The sequence below is a fragment of the Otolemur garnettii genome, unplaced genomic scaffold, assembly GCF_000181295.1.
Source record: "Otolemur garnettii isolate 467f Iridium unplaced genomic scaffold, OtoGar3 scaffold00040, whole genome shotgun sequence".
NCBI classification, from domain to species: Eukaryota; Metazoa; Chordata; class Mammalia; order Primates; family Galagidae; genus Otolemur; species Otolemur garnettii.
In genome coordinates, this window is record NW_003852435.1 from 1,259,558 (window position 1) to 1,279,471 (window position 19,914).

Genomic DNA, 19,914 nt, shown 5'->3' on the forward strand with positions numbered 1-19,914 from the left:
AGAAAGTGAAGGGGCTATGTGGCCATAGAAGGAAGAGAAATACCTTTACTCAAGAAAATGAATAGGGGATAAATGACCTAAAATTGGAAGGACAGATAGATGAGGCTAATGTAGTTAGTCTTACTGAAATTTTTGAGCCAGGTGGCAGCTATAATTATTTTGTATTTTTGTCCCTATCTTTTTTCCCCTATCTTTTTTCAGAGCTGAGTGTAGAGACAGGTATGGTCTTCAAAGTGCAACAAGATATGAAGATAAAGACAAGTATGTCATGTGAAATATAAGTTAAAAACAGGGATGTTGTATTTAATCTGGCTCCAGGCAATTTTCCAGATGATTGTTTCCACCAAGTACACAGTATGACCTCTGAAGATTCAGGAGAGGAGGCAGGGAGCCAAGGTAACCCCAGCAATCAGCTTCTTGTTTGAACTGCTACAGAAGCATTTGCCTGAAAAAATTCACTTCTGAACTTCCTTCCCACTGGACATGGGGTATTATCAGCTTGCAGTGGCTGCCAGCAGGAAATCTCTCTGCTGGGAAGGTTGAACGGCTGAGGGGTTCAGGCTCCTGGGTTTACTGCAAGGCAGTCATGCAATGGAAATTTTAGTTCAAGATTTACCAGCTAGTGCCTGTTTGAAATTTATATACATATATATGTATAACATTTTACATATATATTTGTATAATAAATTACACATATAAACATAAAACCAAATTACAAATATAAATTACACAAGGCATATTTACAGGTGGTAAAATTTACCAATTTTAAGTGTATAATTCAATGCATTTTGACAAATGGATAGTCATGTAAAGGGTATCATAATTATAAAATAAAACATTTCATCATCCCTAAAAAGTACTCTTGTACCCTTTTGTAGTCAAAATCTACCCCCACCCTCCAGCCTCGTGCCACTACCAATTTGTTTTCCATACATATATTAAATATTTTTGCTTTTTCTAGAATGTCATGGACATGGAATTGTGTGTGTGTATATATGTATATATATATATATATATGTACACAATATATATGTGTATATATGTATGTATATAGTGTATAGCTTTCTGAGTTTGACTTCTTCAATGAAGAGAACTAGTGGGTTATAAATTACCCCAGAGAGGCTGGGCATGTGGCTCATGGCTATAATCTTTGCACTAAGTTGGAAGGATCATTTGAGTTCAGGAGTCTGAGACTAGCTGGAGCAAGAGTGAGATCCCATCTTTACAAAAAATAGAAAAAATTAGCCAGGCATGGTGGCACACACCTGTAGTCTATGTATCTGGAAAGCTGAGGCAGGACGATTGCTTGAGTCCAGGAATTTGAGGTTGCAGTGAGTCATTTGATGATTCTACTGCACTCTAGGTAAGGATAACAGAGAGAGACTGTCTTAAAAAAAAAGGAAAGAAAATTATCCTAGGGGATAACTGGGCATTTACAGTACTGTTGGGGTTCCCTGCCTTTTTAAAATCATCTTTCTTGGCATTGAGTAGGCAATTGTGGAGAGCTGCGGTGATCTACTGTCTTTACAGTGTTCCCTACTGGTCTGGAGTGGCCATGGGAAGGGTCTAGTTCTAGGCATTGATCAAGCCTGCCTGACAACACCCCCATAGCATGAAGCCTTCTTTGTTATCAGCCCTGTTCAAGGTTTGTTCTCCCATCTCTGACCTGATACAAACCTTCCTGTCCAGGTGAGTCCCGATAGGAACAAATGCATAGCATGGTTATGAGCACAGGATTTGGAGTTATGGAACTCCTGGGTTTCACTCTGGGTTCTCCTCCTACATATGACATGGTTTGTGGCAGGTGCTTTAACTTTCTGAGACTCAATGTATTTTTTCTGTCAAGTGGGAAAAAACCACTTCTGAGCATCCTGTTGGGTGAATTAAATGATATTAAGTATATAAAACATCTAGTAAAGTGTTTGGTGCATCATCTGCCCTTAACAAAGAATTTTTATTTCTGTTTCTAATTTTGAATTTTAGGTTTGAAGTAGTCACTGGGTTGAAAAGATATGATGCTAATTAGGAAAGAAGTTTACATAATACCCTGTAATAGTTCTTTCAACTATTTGAAGCAGGTGCCATTTTGGCAAGAAAGAGTTCCAAAGCTTGGAACAGCCTCTCTTTGACCTCAACTCCAAGACTGATCCTCAGGTGTTGATGTTTTCTATGCTTTGACTCCCAAACACACAACAAAATGAGCAGAAGAACTGAGCCTGTGTCCTATTTCTTTTGGGCCACTGACAACAAAATGAAAACTGGCTTTCATCAAACCTATGGATAAGACCAAAACAAATGCATATGCCTTCCTACTTGCTTTTCTGTCATCAACACGAATATCTTGCAATCCCCCGAGTGGTAAGGCAGACTGGCTGACTGCTCACAGACACATTTTCTTTTCTCCTATGTACCCATTACACTCTGCATTTCCCAGCCTCCCTTGCAGCTAGGTATGGCCCTCTGCTAATCAATTGTGAATGAGAATGTTGGACACAAGTTTCAGATTGGACTTGAATCAGTTTTTAAGAAAAGATACTTATTTTGTACTCCACTTTTAGTAAAATACATTTACCTTTTAGGGTTTGTTTATATCACTAACCTTAAGAGTGTGTTTTTCTCCTTGATTGTGAACTACTTACTGAAAGAGAAAGCCTCATTCTGTCATCCTGTGTGACTGTGTGGCTGCCTTCTGGGTCAGAGCCTTTGGCCATCTCGAACAGATGTCACACCATGAAGGGTGATTAACTTCCTGTGCTCCAGAATATTCCAGTAAAACAAAAAGGTAAATTGTGACACATCAGAAAATAAAGGCAGGCATGTTTCTAAGGCATACTCTTAGCCAAGGGAACAGACCAGCTGGTCTGGCTCATTGGTGTGAAATGCTATTTGAGTTGTCAGTTCATTTGCCAGGCCCCACATCTGTAGCTCGGATGCACCCACTTGTCTCTGAGATCTGCATCTGTTCCTGGAACTCATTCAGGGGGAATAGCCCTTGGAATCAAGGTTCTTTGTGTAGAAAGATGGCATTCAATCTGTCCAAGGGGGAGGCTTCTTGGATGCTATCTCTGGACCTCTTAGAGCCAGGAGCTCCACTGTGAGGATGGTTTTTCAGACCTTAGCTACACTTAGGATTATTAAAGTAAGACCAATGATGTGTGAGGACTTCCAAGTGGTTTGGCTGGAGGTCAGTGTATGTGGAGGTAGCAGAAGATAGGGTAAAATGATGGACAGTGGCCAGGGTTTATATACCATCAAAGGAAGTTGATTTCTGTATCTCTCGGCCTAGGAAATTTATAGTGACTCTAAGTCTCACAACTCTCCTCTTTCCCCCCCAGCTTTATTGAGCTATAATTTATAAACAAAAGTGGTATATTTTCAAAGTATACAATGTGTTGTCTTGATGTATGTGTACATTGTGAGATGATTGCCACAATTAAACTCATCAACACATCCATTGCTTCACTTAATTACCAAATCTCCTCTCTTTTTAGTTGGATTCTGCCAACTCATGTGTTCTTGATTGTGACCAATGATGCTTTTATATAGGTATTGTCTGTGATTTACTCTGTCTTTCACCTTGGTGGCTCTTATTAGTCAGGGTCAGTGTAAGAACAGAAACAACTTCTTTGACTGGAGGATGCTAACAGCTATATTAGATATACCCCACCATCTCAGTGGCTTAGCACAACAGCAAGTTTCCTCTCTCATGTCAGTATCTGCTGCTCCCACCTTTTTGTCCTTAGTTGTGGTTATTTGAACATCTTCCTCATTCCCAGCACAATTTTTCCCCCTTTGCAGCACACTCATGATTTTGTCTGGTACTACCATGATGGGCATCAGCTTCTCTCACAAGGTGACTCTCATCCATGTGTTGATTCAGGGATCCAGAATGAGACACTTCATTCCACCTGGTGTTCCCTCCATCTCCACATATAGCTTCCAAGGTCACAGTGCTCATTTGCATTAAGCAGCTTGAAGGGAACATGAAGGATCTTATGTGAGAGGCTGATTTGGGTTTAGTCTGAAACTCGTGTCCAACATTCTCACCATCTATTAGCACAGGGCCACACCTAGCTGCAAGGGAGGCTTGAAAATGCAGAGCGTAATGGGTACATAGGAGAAAAGAAAATGGGTTGGTGAGCAGTCAGCCAGTCTGCCTTAGCACTCTAGGTATTAACGAGAAAAAAAGGATTTAATGCGGAGAATTATGTACTTACAAAATCACTGGAAAGAGTAGAGGTGCAGCACCTAAAGGCTGACATTCAAGATTTGACTTTGACTTTCTACAACCCAGAAATCAAAAAACTGAAACTGCCACTACCATTAGCGTCATCCCCACAACCCTCAAAATGGTACCAGATACTGACATGTGGAGTACATCTGCCACAAATACTCACCTCTGCTCATGCTCAGTCATCCCCTGTGACTGTCAGAAAGCCTTTCACTTTCCAAATCTAACATAAGTGGATTTCATTGACTGCATCTAAGATGTACCCAGAACTGTATCTACAAAGGAGTCTGGGAAATGTAGTTTTAATCGTCCTTCCTCTATAACACAGGAACAGATAGAGAGATTGGAAATGGCTGCCAGTGCCAATAGACAGTAGCTGGCACAATGACTGTTCAGTAACTCCCACTGTCATCATACATGAAGTTCTCACTTTGTCTTTAGTGACTTCTTTTAGTACCTTCTTTATCCCCTGGTCATTTGTTGCTACTTTTTGAAATTTAAATAATGCGCACATCCCAGTGGTAGCTTTCCCTGATGCCACCATATGGGGGAGAGCTCCAACAGTGATGTCTCTGGATGAGCTTTTGAAGGGGAGCCGGATTCTACAATTCACAGCCTCTCTGCAGACTCCATCAGAACCATGTGGTCCAATATGGCCAGTCACTCTCTGGTGACCTACCAGTGTCCTAGGAGAGGCTCAGTCTTCTCAGTTCTTTTTAGCCTCTAGTTAAGAATCTCATCTACTTGTGAACCACCCAGAAACTTCAAAAATTTGGGATATCCCATGTCCTCTATTTTCTTCCCTGCTCATCATTCCTGAAACAGTGGCTGGCATTTTTCCTGGGAGGAGCTATGGGGTCATTTGGCCATAGACTGCTGTTTCGGGGTGGGGGGGTGGCACTTTACATAGAACTCCGGAGGTGACAGTGCACTCTCACCAGACCTGATCTCCACCTGAAGAGATCCTGGTAAGTCACCGTGGTGTTGTATGTCTTCCAAATGATAGACAGTTTGCTGGGTTTCTCAGGGCTGCACCATAGTGAGTTTTTCAGCCCCACTGAGATAATCTGCTACTTGCTGGAGCCTGGGTGGCAGATTTTCTAGCAGGATCTCAGAAGTCAATGAGTGAAGGCAGAACTGCCCCAGAGAGGAGGAATTCTGGCAGCCTAAGCTCAGGGAATTAGTTTGGAAAAGAAAGTTTGTAATAACAGTGTTCTAGTTCCTGCTGAATAAAACATTCAAAGAGCTTTTCTTCTCCCAGCAGAAAAATAAAATATTCCAGTGGCAATAGGATAGTTGTTCTTTTTAAATGTTGTTTTTAATAAAAATCAGACGGCTGCAGTCATCTGCTCTCCATGCTGTTCTCCCTCCTGACCCTGTCCTGGCCACCCCGTGGGTATGTGTGTCACACAACATGTCCCCGGGCCATATCGCAGCTCTCTCATTTAAGCAGATGGGGAAACAGCTATCTGAACAAATGGGGCCTGAGCCCAGAGAAGGTACAGCCAGCTGCAAACAGACCAGTAAATATGGTTCTTACACATCTGGTAGGTAGTTCTATGGTGAGGCAGCTAATGGTGCTGGTATTTAAATGGCCATTAGTAGACTCTGGATTCTGTGCACCCAACCAAGAAAGACCCTGAAAGCTCTCTGTTGGTGCTTCTCTGCTGTTATTTGGCTGCAGACTGGGTCAACATCAGAGCCTGGTCCACATGACTGTCATCACTGCCAACACGGGGAGAAACTTCACTTTTGTCGACAGGAAATAGGGGATTCTGGAGTGGACCCCCACATCCAAGGGGCATTGAGGAATTTCTCGGGCCCACTCATGCGTAGGTGAGGCTGCCAGCCTGGCACTCCAGGCACCCCCAGCGTCTCTCTTATTAACCTTGTATCGACCAAGTGTAGAGCCAGTTAATTCTACGGATTCAATATCTGTGAGTGCCAGGTTATTCCTTTAAAATCCTCTGGCAAAGTTAAGAAGGGGGAGGTGCTTTTTCATTATGATGGGACCACACAGGAGAACTAGGGGGCTTCTGCCCACCTGGTGCATGATTCTGATTCGAGGCTGCTGAGTATCACTCCTTCACCTTAGGGATTTGTTCACCATTAACATGCAAATATCTTTGGCAAAGAGAATTTATTCAGAATGATTTTTTTTTTTAAAAAACCTTACTTGAAATTTTTGAGTAACCAGGAGCAGGAAGACTATGAGGGAAGTGGGGCTAAGTGTAGATGAGGAACATTCTGATGTTTGAGTAGGAAACCTGTGGCTTCTATGTGGTCTTTTAATAAAATTCTTTAATACATTTTTGTTCGTCTTTTATAATTATATTATTATTCTTTTAAAAATCTAGGATTTGCTTTGTAAAATTTGGATTCAGTCAAAAGGCTGCACTTAAGGACCTACAAGGCCATGTGTGGCCTTAGGGCTGTGGGTTCCCCACCCCTAAGAGGGAGAAGTTTGGAAAGACAACTTTTCCTCCCTTTGTGGGCCTCCTCTCTCAATTCCTTCCTGGAAAACACGCTTTTTGTCCTCTTGTGTTTCATAGATATTGTTAGAAACCATCCCATCCACCTCCTAATATGTTCCATACTGCACAGACCTGAGCAGTGATGTGGCCCCTGCCAGCTGAGACTTACATTCTGCCTAGAAAGTGTGACACCATGGCTTGCCCTGGACAGTCTGGCTCATGCTTGTTGTCTGGTATCATTATTAATAGCGGGCCCCTTTTGCTCTCAGAAGGGTTCCAGTTTGAACAATAAATTATATGAGGGTCATTTGTTGTATCCATTTTGTTTATCTCTTTCTTGTTTTTGGTCTTGTTTGGGGGAAGCTGAAAGAAGACACATAGTTGTTTAGTGATGAACAAATACAAGAGATGGATGGAGAAAAACAAAACAAAACAAGGCCAGCTTGAAAGAAACCGAGCCACACCACAAATGCAGACTGAAATGGAGCACGCAGCCCCAGGTCCCTGACGACTCCTCCGTCTCCGATGCTGGCTGTGATCCCTGCTCAGCGCTAAAGCTGTACTCCGCTGCAGCAGGGCCAAGGCTCTGGGGAAATGGCATGGCGGGCTAGTCTATTTATGGCCCAGTGGCCTGAATAGAACTGTTTGGGGTACAATGTGCTGAAGGTGCAGCTATGTGTAGGTATATCACGTGACAGAGGTACTCAAAGTGGGGGAGGACACACCCCATGTGCTTCTAGCTCTAGCAAGCAGAGGACTAATGAACCTCTCTGTGTCCCTCCATTGGAGAAGGACCCTCAGAGGCACCCAAAGCGAATGGAAAATGGGCCTGAGCAGTTTGTTCTGCTGGGCTGGACCTGTGCTCAAATTTCAGGGTGTGTGGAGGTCGGTACACAACCCCCCCCCCACTCACACACACATACACATACCCAATACGGCAGGCACTTACCATATGGGTGGGAGGTGAGAGTGTGGCCTACTGGAAACAGATCCGAATTTGGGAGCAATCAAACCTGACTTAAAATCCTTGCAGCTCCACAATCTATGAGCTACGTTACTTTGGTCGAGTTTTGAAAACTCTCTGAATCTCAGTTTCCTCAACTGTGAAATATGGTAGTTGTGAGGATTAACTGGTGAAATATGAAGTCAGACAATTAAATTCATGAACTTGTCTTAGAAAAAGTGCTGCCTACCTCATTGCTGAATATCACGAATATCACTACAGTCCTCTTCAGAGTACTCCCCTGGAGAAGTTATGTACCGGTGCCAGGGCCTAGTCCAACCTTCAGAGCAATTTTGGAATTCATTTTTTCTGGAATGACCATCAGAGTTATCATCACATGACACACAACAGCCTATAACAGTAAGGAATGCGACTCAGCCAGACATGGCCACAGGTCAACATGTACACAGCAGTGAGACACTGATATACCAATGTCACGAAACCTTTCTGAGTTATTTGCATAATGCTGCCTGTAAGCAGCTGGTGACAAGTTCACAAACTTAATTGTCAGATCTCGTGCAATGACAACTCTGATGGGTATTCCAGAAAAGAATTCCAAAATTGCTTTAAAAAGTGGAGTAGGTTCTGGCATTAGTGGATAGCTTCCCAAGGGGAGTACTTCAAAGGTGCCCATAGTGATATTTAGCAAGGAGGTATGTAGTACTTTTTCTGGGATGAGTTAGCAAACTTAGTTGTCATACCTTGTATGTTCCAATTTTATTTTTTTTGCTTTCATAACCTTTTAAAGAAGAGTTTAAGTTTATTTCTATTATTATTTGTATTAAATAACAACTTTGTACATTGATGCATTTATGCAGTTCAGTGTACTGCTTTGATATACAATGTGAAATGCTTACACTAAACTAAGTAACACATCCATCACAATTATTTTCTTAGTAGTTTTAAAATGTACCTTGCATCATGCACATTAGGTGAGGTCCCCCCAAATCCCCTCTCTCCTCCCAAATCCCCTCTCCCTTCCCCCCTCTCTCTCTTCTTCCCTTCTAGTTTCTGGACTATAGTTATGTTTTGCCATTCATATGAATGTGTAGGCGATTATATATTGATTTTATAGTAGTGTTGAGTACATTGGATACTTTCTCCTCCCATTCTTGAGATACTTTACTAAGAAGAATATTTCCAGCTCCATCTAGGTAAACATAAAAGATGTGAAGTCTCTACCTTTTTTATGGCTTCTTAGTATTCCATTGTATACCTATACCCCAATTTGTTAATCCATTCATGGGTCGAAACTACAGATTTTGGCGTGGATGTGGAGAGAAGGGAACACTTTTGCCCTGCTGGTGGGAACGTAAGCTAATATGATCTTTTTGGAAAGAAGTTTGGAGAACAATCAAGGAACTAAAAGTAGACCTACTGTTTGATCCTGCAATTCCTCTACTAGGTATATACCCAGATGATCAAAAATTATTTTATAATAAAGACATTTGCACCAGAATGTTTATTGTAGCCCAATTCATAATAGCCAAGACATGGAAACAGCCCAAGTGCCAGACCCAGGAATGGATTAACAAATTGTGGTATATGTGTACCATGGAATACTTATGCAGTATGTTCCAATTTTGAACACCATGTCTGTCCCACAGGATTAGTTACTATTTTATCCTCATCCTGTTTTCCTGCTCTTGTGTTTAAGAACTTTTAAGCCTGGCAGGAAGAGGTTCATGGACGAGAAACATGTATTCTCTCTTGGCTAAGGTAGCGAGCCCACAATCTTTTATTTAGTTTCAGTTTTTATACTCCTACCAGGAGGCATCCAGGTTTGGCCCAACTCATCCAATTTTTTATACTCCATAGGGTCTGGCTCCTGCTAACTGTGTAATAGTTGTTGCTGTTGGTGAATGAAGGAATAAAGTTGGGTTAAGAACAGGGAGCGTGTTTGGTTTACCAGGGGCCATTCAGGGGAGAGGGATGTTTTGGTTCTCTGAAGTTCTTGCAGGTAGATGCTGTGTGGGTGTTTGTCTTTCAGACACTGCCGAGGGCCTGCTCCTCTTTCTGCAAACGATAAAAGGGGAACAAGGTCTGGCCCCCGGAAAACGGCCTGCTCTTGGCCTGATTCTGTTGTGTATCCTCTGTGTTTGGCTTTGACTCTCCTGTGTGCTGCGCTGTGGGCAGAATATCAATTGGCACGGAGGAGAAGCAAGCGGGCTCTGCCAGCCCCGGGCCTGTGTCACTGGGGGGAAATAATGCTCCATGCTCGGCAAATAACTTTCTTTTCTCATTTTATAAATTAGCTTAGCAATCTCTAGGATTATGAATGCTTAGACTCACAGATATGCTTAAAAAGGACAAAACAACAATGAATCAGAATGCAGTACCCTTCACAGTTCCAAAAAAGCAGCACAGGTATGAATTAACGTGGCAATCTCTAGGCCACCCTATCCTCCACCTAACCTGGCTCCTCTTTTTTTTTTTGTCCTTAGTGGCACCCTCATTTGGGGGGCTTTATTGCAGGAAGCTTTGGCTGAGGCCTGTGATCGTAGGTGGAGCTTCCAGGCTGGGGAGAAAGGCAGGAGTCCTGCTTTCTGGAGAAGAAAATGCTGGCTTCTGCTGGTCAAGTGGCCTTTCAGGATCCAGGCTCCTCCTCTGTAGTACCAATTTTGTCTTAGGTGCATGAAAGGGGAGATAATCAGTGGTAGAAATGAACCAAAACATCATCTAGATCTAGACTGAGCCCTTTGTTCTATAGACAAGGAAATCGAGACCCAGAGAGGGTAAGTGGCTTACCCAAGGTCCTCATGTAGCTGAGAAGAGGCTGGGCTGGATAAGGAGCCCAGCTAAATGTGCTTCCCCTTCATGGCTCTGCCTGTCAAACAAATAGACAGGGTTTCCTGGGGTAAAATGCGCAGATCTTTCTCATTTCATTTTATTCCACAGTAAAAAAAATATTCTTTTTCTTTCTTTTTTTTTTTGAGACAGAATTTCACTATGTCACCCTCGGTAGAGTGCTGTGACCTCACAGTTCATAGCAACCTCAAACTTTTGAGCTTAAGTGGTTCTCTTGCCTCAGCCTCCCAAGTAGCTGGGACTATAGGTGCCACCCACAATGCCAGCTATTTTTTGTGTGGCAGTTGTCATTGTTGTTTAGCAGGCCTGGGCTGGGTTCAAACCCACCAGCCCTGGTGTATGTGGCTGGTGCCCTAACCACTGAGTTATGGGTGCCAAGCCCAAAAGATATATATTTTGAATATATATATTCTTATAAATTCTTAATGTACTTGCAGACTCTAATGATGAGTTCTAGTGTTAACTACTTAACATGATTTACTTAATTAGCTAATTAATTGCTAATAGTGGAAAGTAGTTTTCTTTGACCTTTTAATTCCCATTTCTCCCATCTCAAAGAAGTTCCTGGCACTGGTGTTGTGGTAACACTGGCATACAAGGTGAATTACTTGGCAGAAAATCATAATCTAGTTCCTGAATGTCATGTTTGCCTCTACTAAACGATGTGAGATATAAAAATAAAATCCAAAGGCTCCAACCAACTGAGCAGACCCTCTCAGCTAAAGGGACCTCAAAAGAAAGCTGGAATCCAGGCCACGGAGGGCTGGGAGGTCAGACATGCCTCGTTCTACCCTCTCCCTCACTAAACCTTACTAGGCTTTCTTCCTGAAGGGCTAAACAGAAACCAGCCCTCTGGAAAGATTTGCTCCACCGCTGATGGAGCAAATTTCAACAAATTGCCCAACGCTGCTCTTGCCTTTTGTGGTTTTGGCACAACTGGCCAGCATTCCCTTCTGATAAGCGAGCCCTGACCATGCAGTGGTTCTGGCCAATCTAGAGCGGCTGTACACTGGTGTCCTCTGCGTCACCTCTGATGTCAGAGGGCTGAAAACTCCACTCTTGCAGCATGCTGATGCCACCATTTTTTGAACATGGGTCCCATTAAGGGACGTGAAGCTCAGTGGCACGTGTTCACGTCTCCTTTCATGAATGTTCCCGACTCCTCCTATAACTGGCTATGTATGAGTGTGTGTGTGCGTGTGGCCACCCTCTGCAGTATGAATTCCTTCCTGTTCCTACCACTCCTCCATCGAGGTGCTTGCTCTCAGCTTCTGCCTGGGTCTGTACTTCCCAGCCTGTGAGATGGCCAGCCTGCAGGCTACAACCCCTTATGAGGAATAAAGCTCTCCTCTCCAAAGTTGTGAATCTTGTCATCCTTCAGACGACCTTATATTCCCTTATAAAGATGACTTTGAATTAAAACCATTATACACATACTTGTTTACTGATCACAGGGAAGAGTTAATGTAGTAACTAAGTAGAGCCAGACTGGGGCCACTGGGGCTGGCTTCGAATTTGGCTTCTACTTTTTCCCATCCAGATGACTTTGAGCAAATATCTTTCTAAGCCTTCATTCCCTCAGCTGTAAAATGGGTGTGCTAATTGTGTCTATCTTATAGTTAGGAGGATTGAGTGGGGAGATATATATGTAAAGTTCTTAGTGCCCTTCCTGACACATAGCAAGTCTTTCATAAATGTTAATTATTGTGATTATTAATAGATACTTATCGGAGAAAAACTGGAAAGTTCATACCAGTATGAGGAACAGAATAAAAGCTGCCCTAATTCCACCCCTCAAGACTGCTACTCTTCCAGTTGTGGACATACTGACAGAAGATATAACTATATATACATATCCCCACCCCACTGTATGTACGTATTAGTAGGCTAAGGTGTCCTAACATGTATGTATTATAGGATTTAGTAAGCTGCTTTCATGTAACATTCTTCTGTGAACAATTTCCCTAATGTTTCAAAAACATGATTATTTTGGGTGGGATTATTTTGGAGGTTGTTGTGTAACTTTATTGTGTCAGTAAACTAACAAATACAGTATCCTCAAATTTTTGGACTTTTATCACATAGACATGTCATAATTTAGTTAATAATTGCCCTATTGTTGTAATTTCATTTTTGGGGGGGGGTCTGGGGCTGGATTTGAACCCACGACCTCTAGCATATGAGGCCAGCGCCCTACTCCTTTGAGCCACAGGCATCACCTGTAATTTAATTTTTTTTTATTTTTGCTTTTCTAAACTTCCTAGAGTACAACTATTTATCTGTACTTTTGATGATTTTCTTGGGATTGGTTCCTAGAAGTAAATTATTGGGTCAAAACATGGCTTTCAGTTCTGGTGAAGGGCATTAAGACGGCTTCATACAGGGGTGTTTGTGGTGGGCCTGATAATTAGATGAAATTTGCTGGAATCTTAATCTGTACTGCCAAGTTGCTTTGCAAAAAGAAGGAGCACTTTACTTTATAGAGCTTGTTCTCCTCCTGGGCTGCATATAGCATAGTTGAAATGTCTCTGATTTGGGGATCCTTTGGAACCTCCTCCTGAGAAAGTCCTGTGCATACTGGTTTGGAGAGTGACCCCAATCTGAGCTTGACCTCCAGACCTCTGCAGATGTAATCCGAAGTCGTTTGATCAGTTGAATGGCATCCTGTCTTTAAAGATCATGCCTGTCTTTAAAAGCTTTCAAAACAGTCCAGCCTATGGGTTCTTTGCTTAGTCTACTGCTGTATGGCTAATACCCTTCAGCTGCCAGACAGTTACTGCTTATATTTACCCTCAAATCCTTGACCATGTTGGTCCTGGTGAGGAGAGCTCTTCGGGCACAGTGTGTGGTCGGGGATTACATCACAGAGGAGCTTTGCTGATGTCCAGCACAGAGAATGCTTGCTACATGGCCACAGGCAATATTGTTAAGCTTCTCCTCAAGCTTCCTCTGACTTGAAATCTGTACCTTTCCTGGAATTATCCTTTCCAGTTCATGGCTGCTCCTCTGAGTTCAGGGCTTTTTCTTCATGCCTTAAACACTGCATACTCATCAACCTCACCTCTCTGTTGCCAACCTTGTCCTCCTCCTGTTCTACACATAGTTGTTAGACTAATCTTCCTTAAACATAGTTCTGGGGCTGGCACCCAAGCATACACTCAAGGCCATCCATTGTGTAGACTCTCCTTCTTGGTTTCCCCATCTTGCTTTCCAGACAAACCCCACGCCTCCCTGCTCTCTGAACCCTATTATTGTCAGACTCACTGTTTTCCCCTTGCCTTAATTGTTTACCTCTACCCCAGGTTCCTGAAATTTCATCTAATTATCAGGCCCACCCCCAAAACCCCTATATGAAGCTGTCTTAATGCCCTTCACCAGAATTGAAAGCTCACCTTTCATGACCAACTATCATATGTTCTTCCCTTTTCTCATTTTACCTCATACTAGACTGATTTCTTTGGTTGTAAAATCTTCCCTTTGTCTCAGTACATAATAAACTCCAGGAGGGCAGGTCTGATCTGCCTCATCTCTGCATCCCTTGCACTGTCCACAGGGTGCTTTGTATGTGGTGGACACTCACGTGTTCTAAGCCAAGTCCTCTGATGCAGCCCTCCTCTCATGCTGCCAAAGAGCCACAGCAGTACAGCTGACTAGAACTCTTGTCTTTCCCAGGAGATGCCCATTATAACACTTTATCTTCCCCTTTTGGATCTCAGCCATTAATTCTGCCCCTAACCTTTTTGTTTGTTTGTCTGATGGGATGTTCTGCCTACCCAGCCAAGGCACAGTGATGATGGTAATAATGTGAGTTGTTATTCATTGAAAGTCTACTATGTGTTAGACACAGTGCTTTATGTATGGAATCTCATTTATTAGTCTTCACAAAAAATTTATAAATTAGAGATTATTTTCCTGCTTTAGAGATGAGAAAATGGAAGCTTGGAGAGGTTTAAAAAAACCTATATCAAAATCACTGAAATCACAAAATTGCTGATGAGAGTTGGAGTCAAGGGCTGAGCCTGAATCTATCAGTCCAAGGGCTTTCTACTATGTCCCATTAGCAGAGGATGACTTAAGGATGGGGTGGATATGGGCCTTGGCTCAGTTTTCCTGGGACCTATGACTCCAAGGGGTCGGTAGTGGGGGATGTGCAAACCTCTATTGCAGCCTAGTTATGGTGTATCTGTTGCAGTGCCTAGGAGAGGACAGGGAAATCAAGCCAAGTCCCTGACTAGCAAGTAATTTATATGACCTCAAAGTTCTTTGACTCTGCACATACTCTGTGCTTTCTCCAGAGATCTCCGAATCTCTCTGACCTATCACTGTACCATAGGTAAAATGTACTCTTGATGTTAAATTGTGGGAAACCCTTGCTATGCTATCTGGGGCATCTGCTTACAGGACAAAGGCAGTAGAAAATGGGTGTGGTATATGCCAAGACAAAAGTACGCTCATATGTCTTACTTTAGACATCTGAACTGGCTATATCTGGAGAACTCAGTGCTAATTTTTAAAGAACTCTAGAAAGCGGTACGCTTGTTTAGTGGTTGATGAAAATAGTTATTTAATAGACATTAATTGAATAAGTAAATGAATGTATTCAGGAATATACAGAAATGAATGAGTAGTATTTTAATTTCTTTTTTAATGGAAAGCAATGAGAAATAATAGGAAGAAGAGATCTACAAATTATTACTGGTGTGACCTTGGGTGACTTATTCTCTTTGAGGCTCAATTCATCATAATAACCACTGTCAAGAACTGTGAAAAGTCTGAGATTTTACCAACCCTCAGTTCCAAAGATGCTGACAGAAGGAAGTCATGGGACTTTTGGGTCAGGGTACACCTACTTTATCGTCCACAACACAGCGAAACATGAACATCACCATATTGGTATCAGTCCTTCTTGCAAATGGCTCAGATAGATGTTTGTACTCACTCCAAGCTTAGGCACCCTGACTTTAAAATGGGCAGTAAGTAGGCTTCCCCGTTCCTCTGGCTGGAGATACCATGTCTGCTTTCCCAGGCTATTGGCTGTGCAAATGTCCTTGAGAGCATATTTTGGAACAGAGGCAGTCAACACCATGCTTGCGAGACGCGCAGAGTGAGGGCTATGAAGAATTGGCTCCCCAAACCCATGTATACCTTGTGTATTTTGTTTTATGGGAATTAAATGAACTGACACATTTTATCAGTAAGAACAGGTTAAGCTATGCTGTAGCAAAAAATGACTGCCCAATTCTTAGTGCCTTAAACCATCAATGATTTCTTTCCTGCTAATGCCACATACTCATTGGGAATTGTTTATAGACTCGAGATCATCCTCGCTCTAGGTTCCAGGCTGAAGGAAGTTCCACCATGTGGCACGTTGCCATGGCACAGGGAAAATGAGTGTGCAAAATAGCATGCTGGTGCTAAGAACTTCATCCCAGAAGTGACACGTATCACTTTCACTCGTTTCATTGTCCAAAGCAAGTCATGTGGCTCAGCCTAATTTCAAAGGAGAAGACAACTGTGCCAAGAGGAATGAACAGAAATATTTATCTGATGGGCAGCACAAATTACTGATGCATAAATGCAATATCCTTGGACAACACCTGGCACATTAAAAATGGCCCTTCCCTCTTCCTTTCTACTTCTACAGCCATGAGTTTGGGCAGGGTCAGAAGTGTGGGTCTTCGGTTAAGAAAAAAGTTACAGTGGTCATGGATTCAGATTGTTCTCTCTCTGTCAGCACCCGCGTTCAAGAAAATTTGCAGAATTCCCAGCATAAAGTTATGCACCCAAGCTTGTAAATCAAGTTAATCAATACTAATTATTAATACGCATTCAAGATCACAAGCTTGTTGGTCAACATTAAAGAAGAAGGAACACAGAATTTCTCTCAATCCCCAATTATGGCACAGAGATAATAACTAGATTGAGAAAGAAAAGAAAACTGCTGATTTATTTTCATTCATGATACAATCCAATCCCAGATTCAATAGTGGAAATATTTTCTGACTTGAACTGGTCACTACATCTGACTAGAAAGTATTAAAAGACAATAGAACGAAATAAACATTACTGATCATTGCAGTCTCTATGCCTCAGAACTTCATAACACCAGAGACGTCATTAAGTCCTTTCTTCATTCACTGACACCCCCTGTCTGCCAAGTGTTCTGTTAAGGATGGGAGGATGGAGTTAGAAGCAAAACTGAACCAATTTCTGACTCCAAGGAGCTTGGAATCTAGAAAGAAAAAAAGATAATAGTAAAAACTAACCTTTTTCATGGCTTTCTTACTAGGGGCTGAGTGCAGGGCTATGCAATATGTTTACATTTCATAAAAGAAGTGAGAGGCTTGTAGTGGTTTATTACTTACAACAAGCCTGCAGAGATGGTGGGAACTATGGCTTTTATCTGGTGCAGTCAAGGCTCAGAATAGTCAGTATATTCTCTGAGTGTCAGAGAAGTTAGGTCAGAATTCGAGTCTCAGTTTCTCAGATTACAGATTCAATGGCATTTAAACATTTTTGCTAACATGCACTACAAGAACCAGCCTTGTGTGTTACCTTCTCTTAGTTAATATTCTTCAATGAAGAAATTATACAAAGAATTGATTGCAAACCTATTTATGCCACGCACTACGCACAGTGGTTACTTTTACCACAGGTTTTGCCCTGTGCCTATAATTATCTGCAAGGATAGGTAGGGATCATCATTTTACAAATGAAGAAATTGAGAATCAGAGAGAGCAAGAGATCCACTTATTTTCCAGGGTTCAAAATTGGTAGAGGGATCCAGGATCCCACCAAGCCATATCCAAGCCAGAACTCTTCCTGGAGGCACACAGCCGCCCCTGTGAACTGCTGGCAGGTCTGCCCAGTGATGCTGTCAGACCTGTAACTGTGGCTCCGGCCAGACATCCCTAAGTCCCCCTGCAATAACACTGGGTTATGAAATCCAGCGGCTGGTAGAAACAGAATCATTTTGAGAACACCTGCTTCTCCTCATTGCAGCATACAACTTGCTGCTTTTACCCACCTATTCTAATGAATTCAACAAACACTGAGTGAACAGCTTCAAGGCAGCAGGCCCTGGAGGCCACCAGGGTGAGTTCCATAGAGCTCTGCTCTCCAAGGCCTGAAAATGAAGAGTGGGAGAAAAACATAGAACCCCCAAAACCATAATGCAAGTAGACAACTCTGGGTTATTACAAATAAAATTCAACAGGAGAGCAAGACAGGGGTGTGGGTGGGGGGTTGGAGGAAAGAGAGAGAGAAAAAAACCTTGCAGGGAACTCTAGGCAGGTTTTAAGGGGAAGTGTGATTGGGACTTGTCAGGGCTTAAAAGGACAGTTAAGATTCAGGTGCTAGAAATGGCCAGGGAGGGGGAGGAGGGCAAGAGTGAGTGTGAAGGTGCCATGTCACACAGGCAGAAGAAGGCGCTGTTTCTTCCAAAGACTCATAACCTAGAGGAGGTTGCTTTTCCAGAGCTCACAAAGCCTGACCCATTTTCACAGAGCCCCCTGGGGAGGAGCAGCCAGCAGGAGCCAGGTGCAGTTGGAGAGGCTGCCTTAAAGGTTGGCGAGAAGAAAGGATGCTGTGGACACTGAGAAAGTCCTGTCTGAAAGGGAGCCATCTGGTGCTTGGTACCGAGCAAATGTCTTCTTATTTTTTCCAGGCTTCTGGGCACTGGTGCCTGATGCGCAATCCCCCTGGGCTTTGTGAGGGTGGAGGAGTTTGGGGTGGCTCCTTGGACCGGGGAAGGGCTGCTTCTCAGGCCTGAAGGCTGCCTGGTCTCAGCCTCCACACCTCTGCAGAGTATGGTCCCTACGGCAAGCTGATGAATTGACAGCTGTCTCTTTAGGGCCCCCCCAGCCCCCACCGCCTCTGTGTGCGTGTTCCCTCATGGGAGAAGCATGGTAGGCTTTTAATCCTGGCCAGTCACATCTGGGAAAAACAATCCAAATGTTAATCCATCTGGAGAGAGAACTAATCCATATCTTCTGCTGCCTGTATCTTTTGTTTTTCATCTCTGGATCTTTAAATCTAATTATGAAGCCAAAAAGAACCCCCTGCAAGCCTGTCTCCTACCCTTCAGGCAGCCTTTAAACATTTCTTTGTGCGTGGTCCCCTTTTGCTCCTAACTAACAGAGCTCCTTTCATCTGAATGTGGCACCGCTCTTTAAATAGCTAAACAAAGCCTCACTACACCCCCATGAGGAAAGAAGCAATCATAACTCATTTTCCCCATGCTTGAGAGAAGACGAGGGAATGGGCAGAGACTTGTTAAAGAGCCCCTGCCACTGCGGTCATCCTCAAACAACAAGAGCACTGGCCACAACATCCCACCCTCATCTATTTCCCCAGCAGTGAACTCACCGGTTCAAAAAGACTTGGTATATTTCTTCCTAAAGTGACTCCTCCGCCGGTACTCTGTGTTTGGAGAATTGGTATTAATCACTCGCCAAGCCTGGAACTTTGAACTCTTGGGGGTGATAAATAGAGGTCATGGCTCTTCTGCCTCTTCTCTGTCTCTCTCTGATCCCTCGGGGTCCCCTGCTAGCCTGGATCACCACCAGCAGGCTTCAACCATGTTCTCCTCCTAATCCACCCTCCAGGCTACTGTCAGAATAATCTTTCCAAAAGAGAAACTTAGTTAGGTCATGCCTCAGCTCAAAACTCTTCTCCTACAGGATTTGATTGCAACTCTTTAGCCTGAATAAAAGTTCCACGTTTCACGCTTGAGTCTACCTGTCCAACTTCATTTTCCACCTGTGCCCTCCTGTACTCTCTGTGACCAGCCATTATGAACCACTTCCTGTTTCCTGGATGGGCTGCATCCTGCTTTTGCATGTGGTCTGTGGACTCATCTGAACCTCTGTCAGGAGAAATCCTGCCTGTCATTAAAACTCAGTTCAGGCATAGTCTGTCCTCCTAGCATCAAATGGAATGGACCGCTTGGTCCTTTGTGTCACTTTGTGTCTTTGTTGGTTTTCTGTCAGATCACACAGTAAGTTAATCCTATACATTACTTGTGTGGATCCTTAACCCTTCCCCTGACGGAGTTTGTGCAATTTTCCTAGGCAAGTGCTATGTCTTATTCATCTTGGCTCTGTCAGTACACACTATGGTGCTTTGCAAATAGAAGTCATTCAGTAACTGAATGATCGATTTTGCTGAGTGATAGGATCATCACATCTGCCCATGGGAAAGGAAGCACTAACAGGCAGGGAAACTGAGGACAAGGACTTTTCTCCTTTCATGCTGTTAATTCAAGCACCAATGCAATGACTAAAGCCCAGGCCTTCTTGTTTCTAGGCCGTTACACTTCCTTAGCAGCTCAGACGAAGCACTCGAGGAAGCTGCGTTAGGGAAGAATTTATAATCATCTGCATGTCACAAGTAACTTT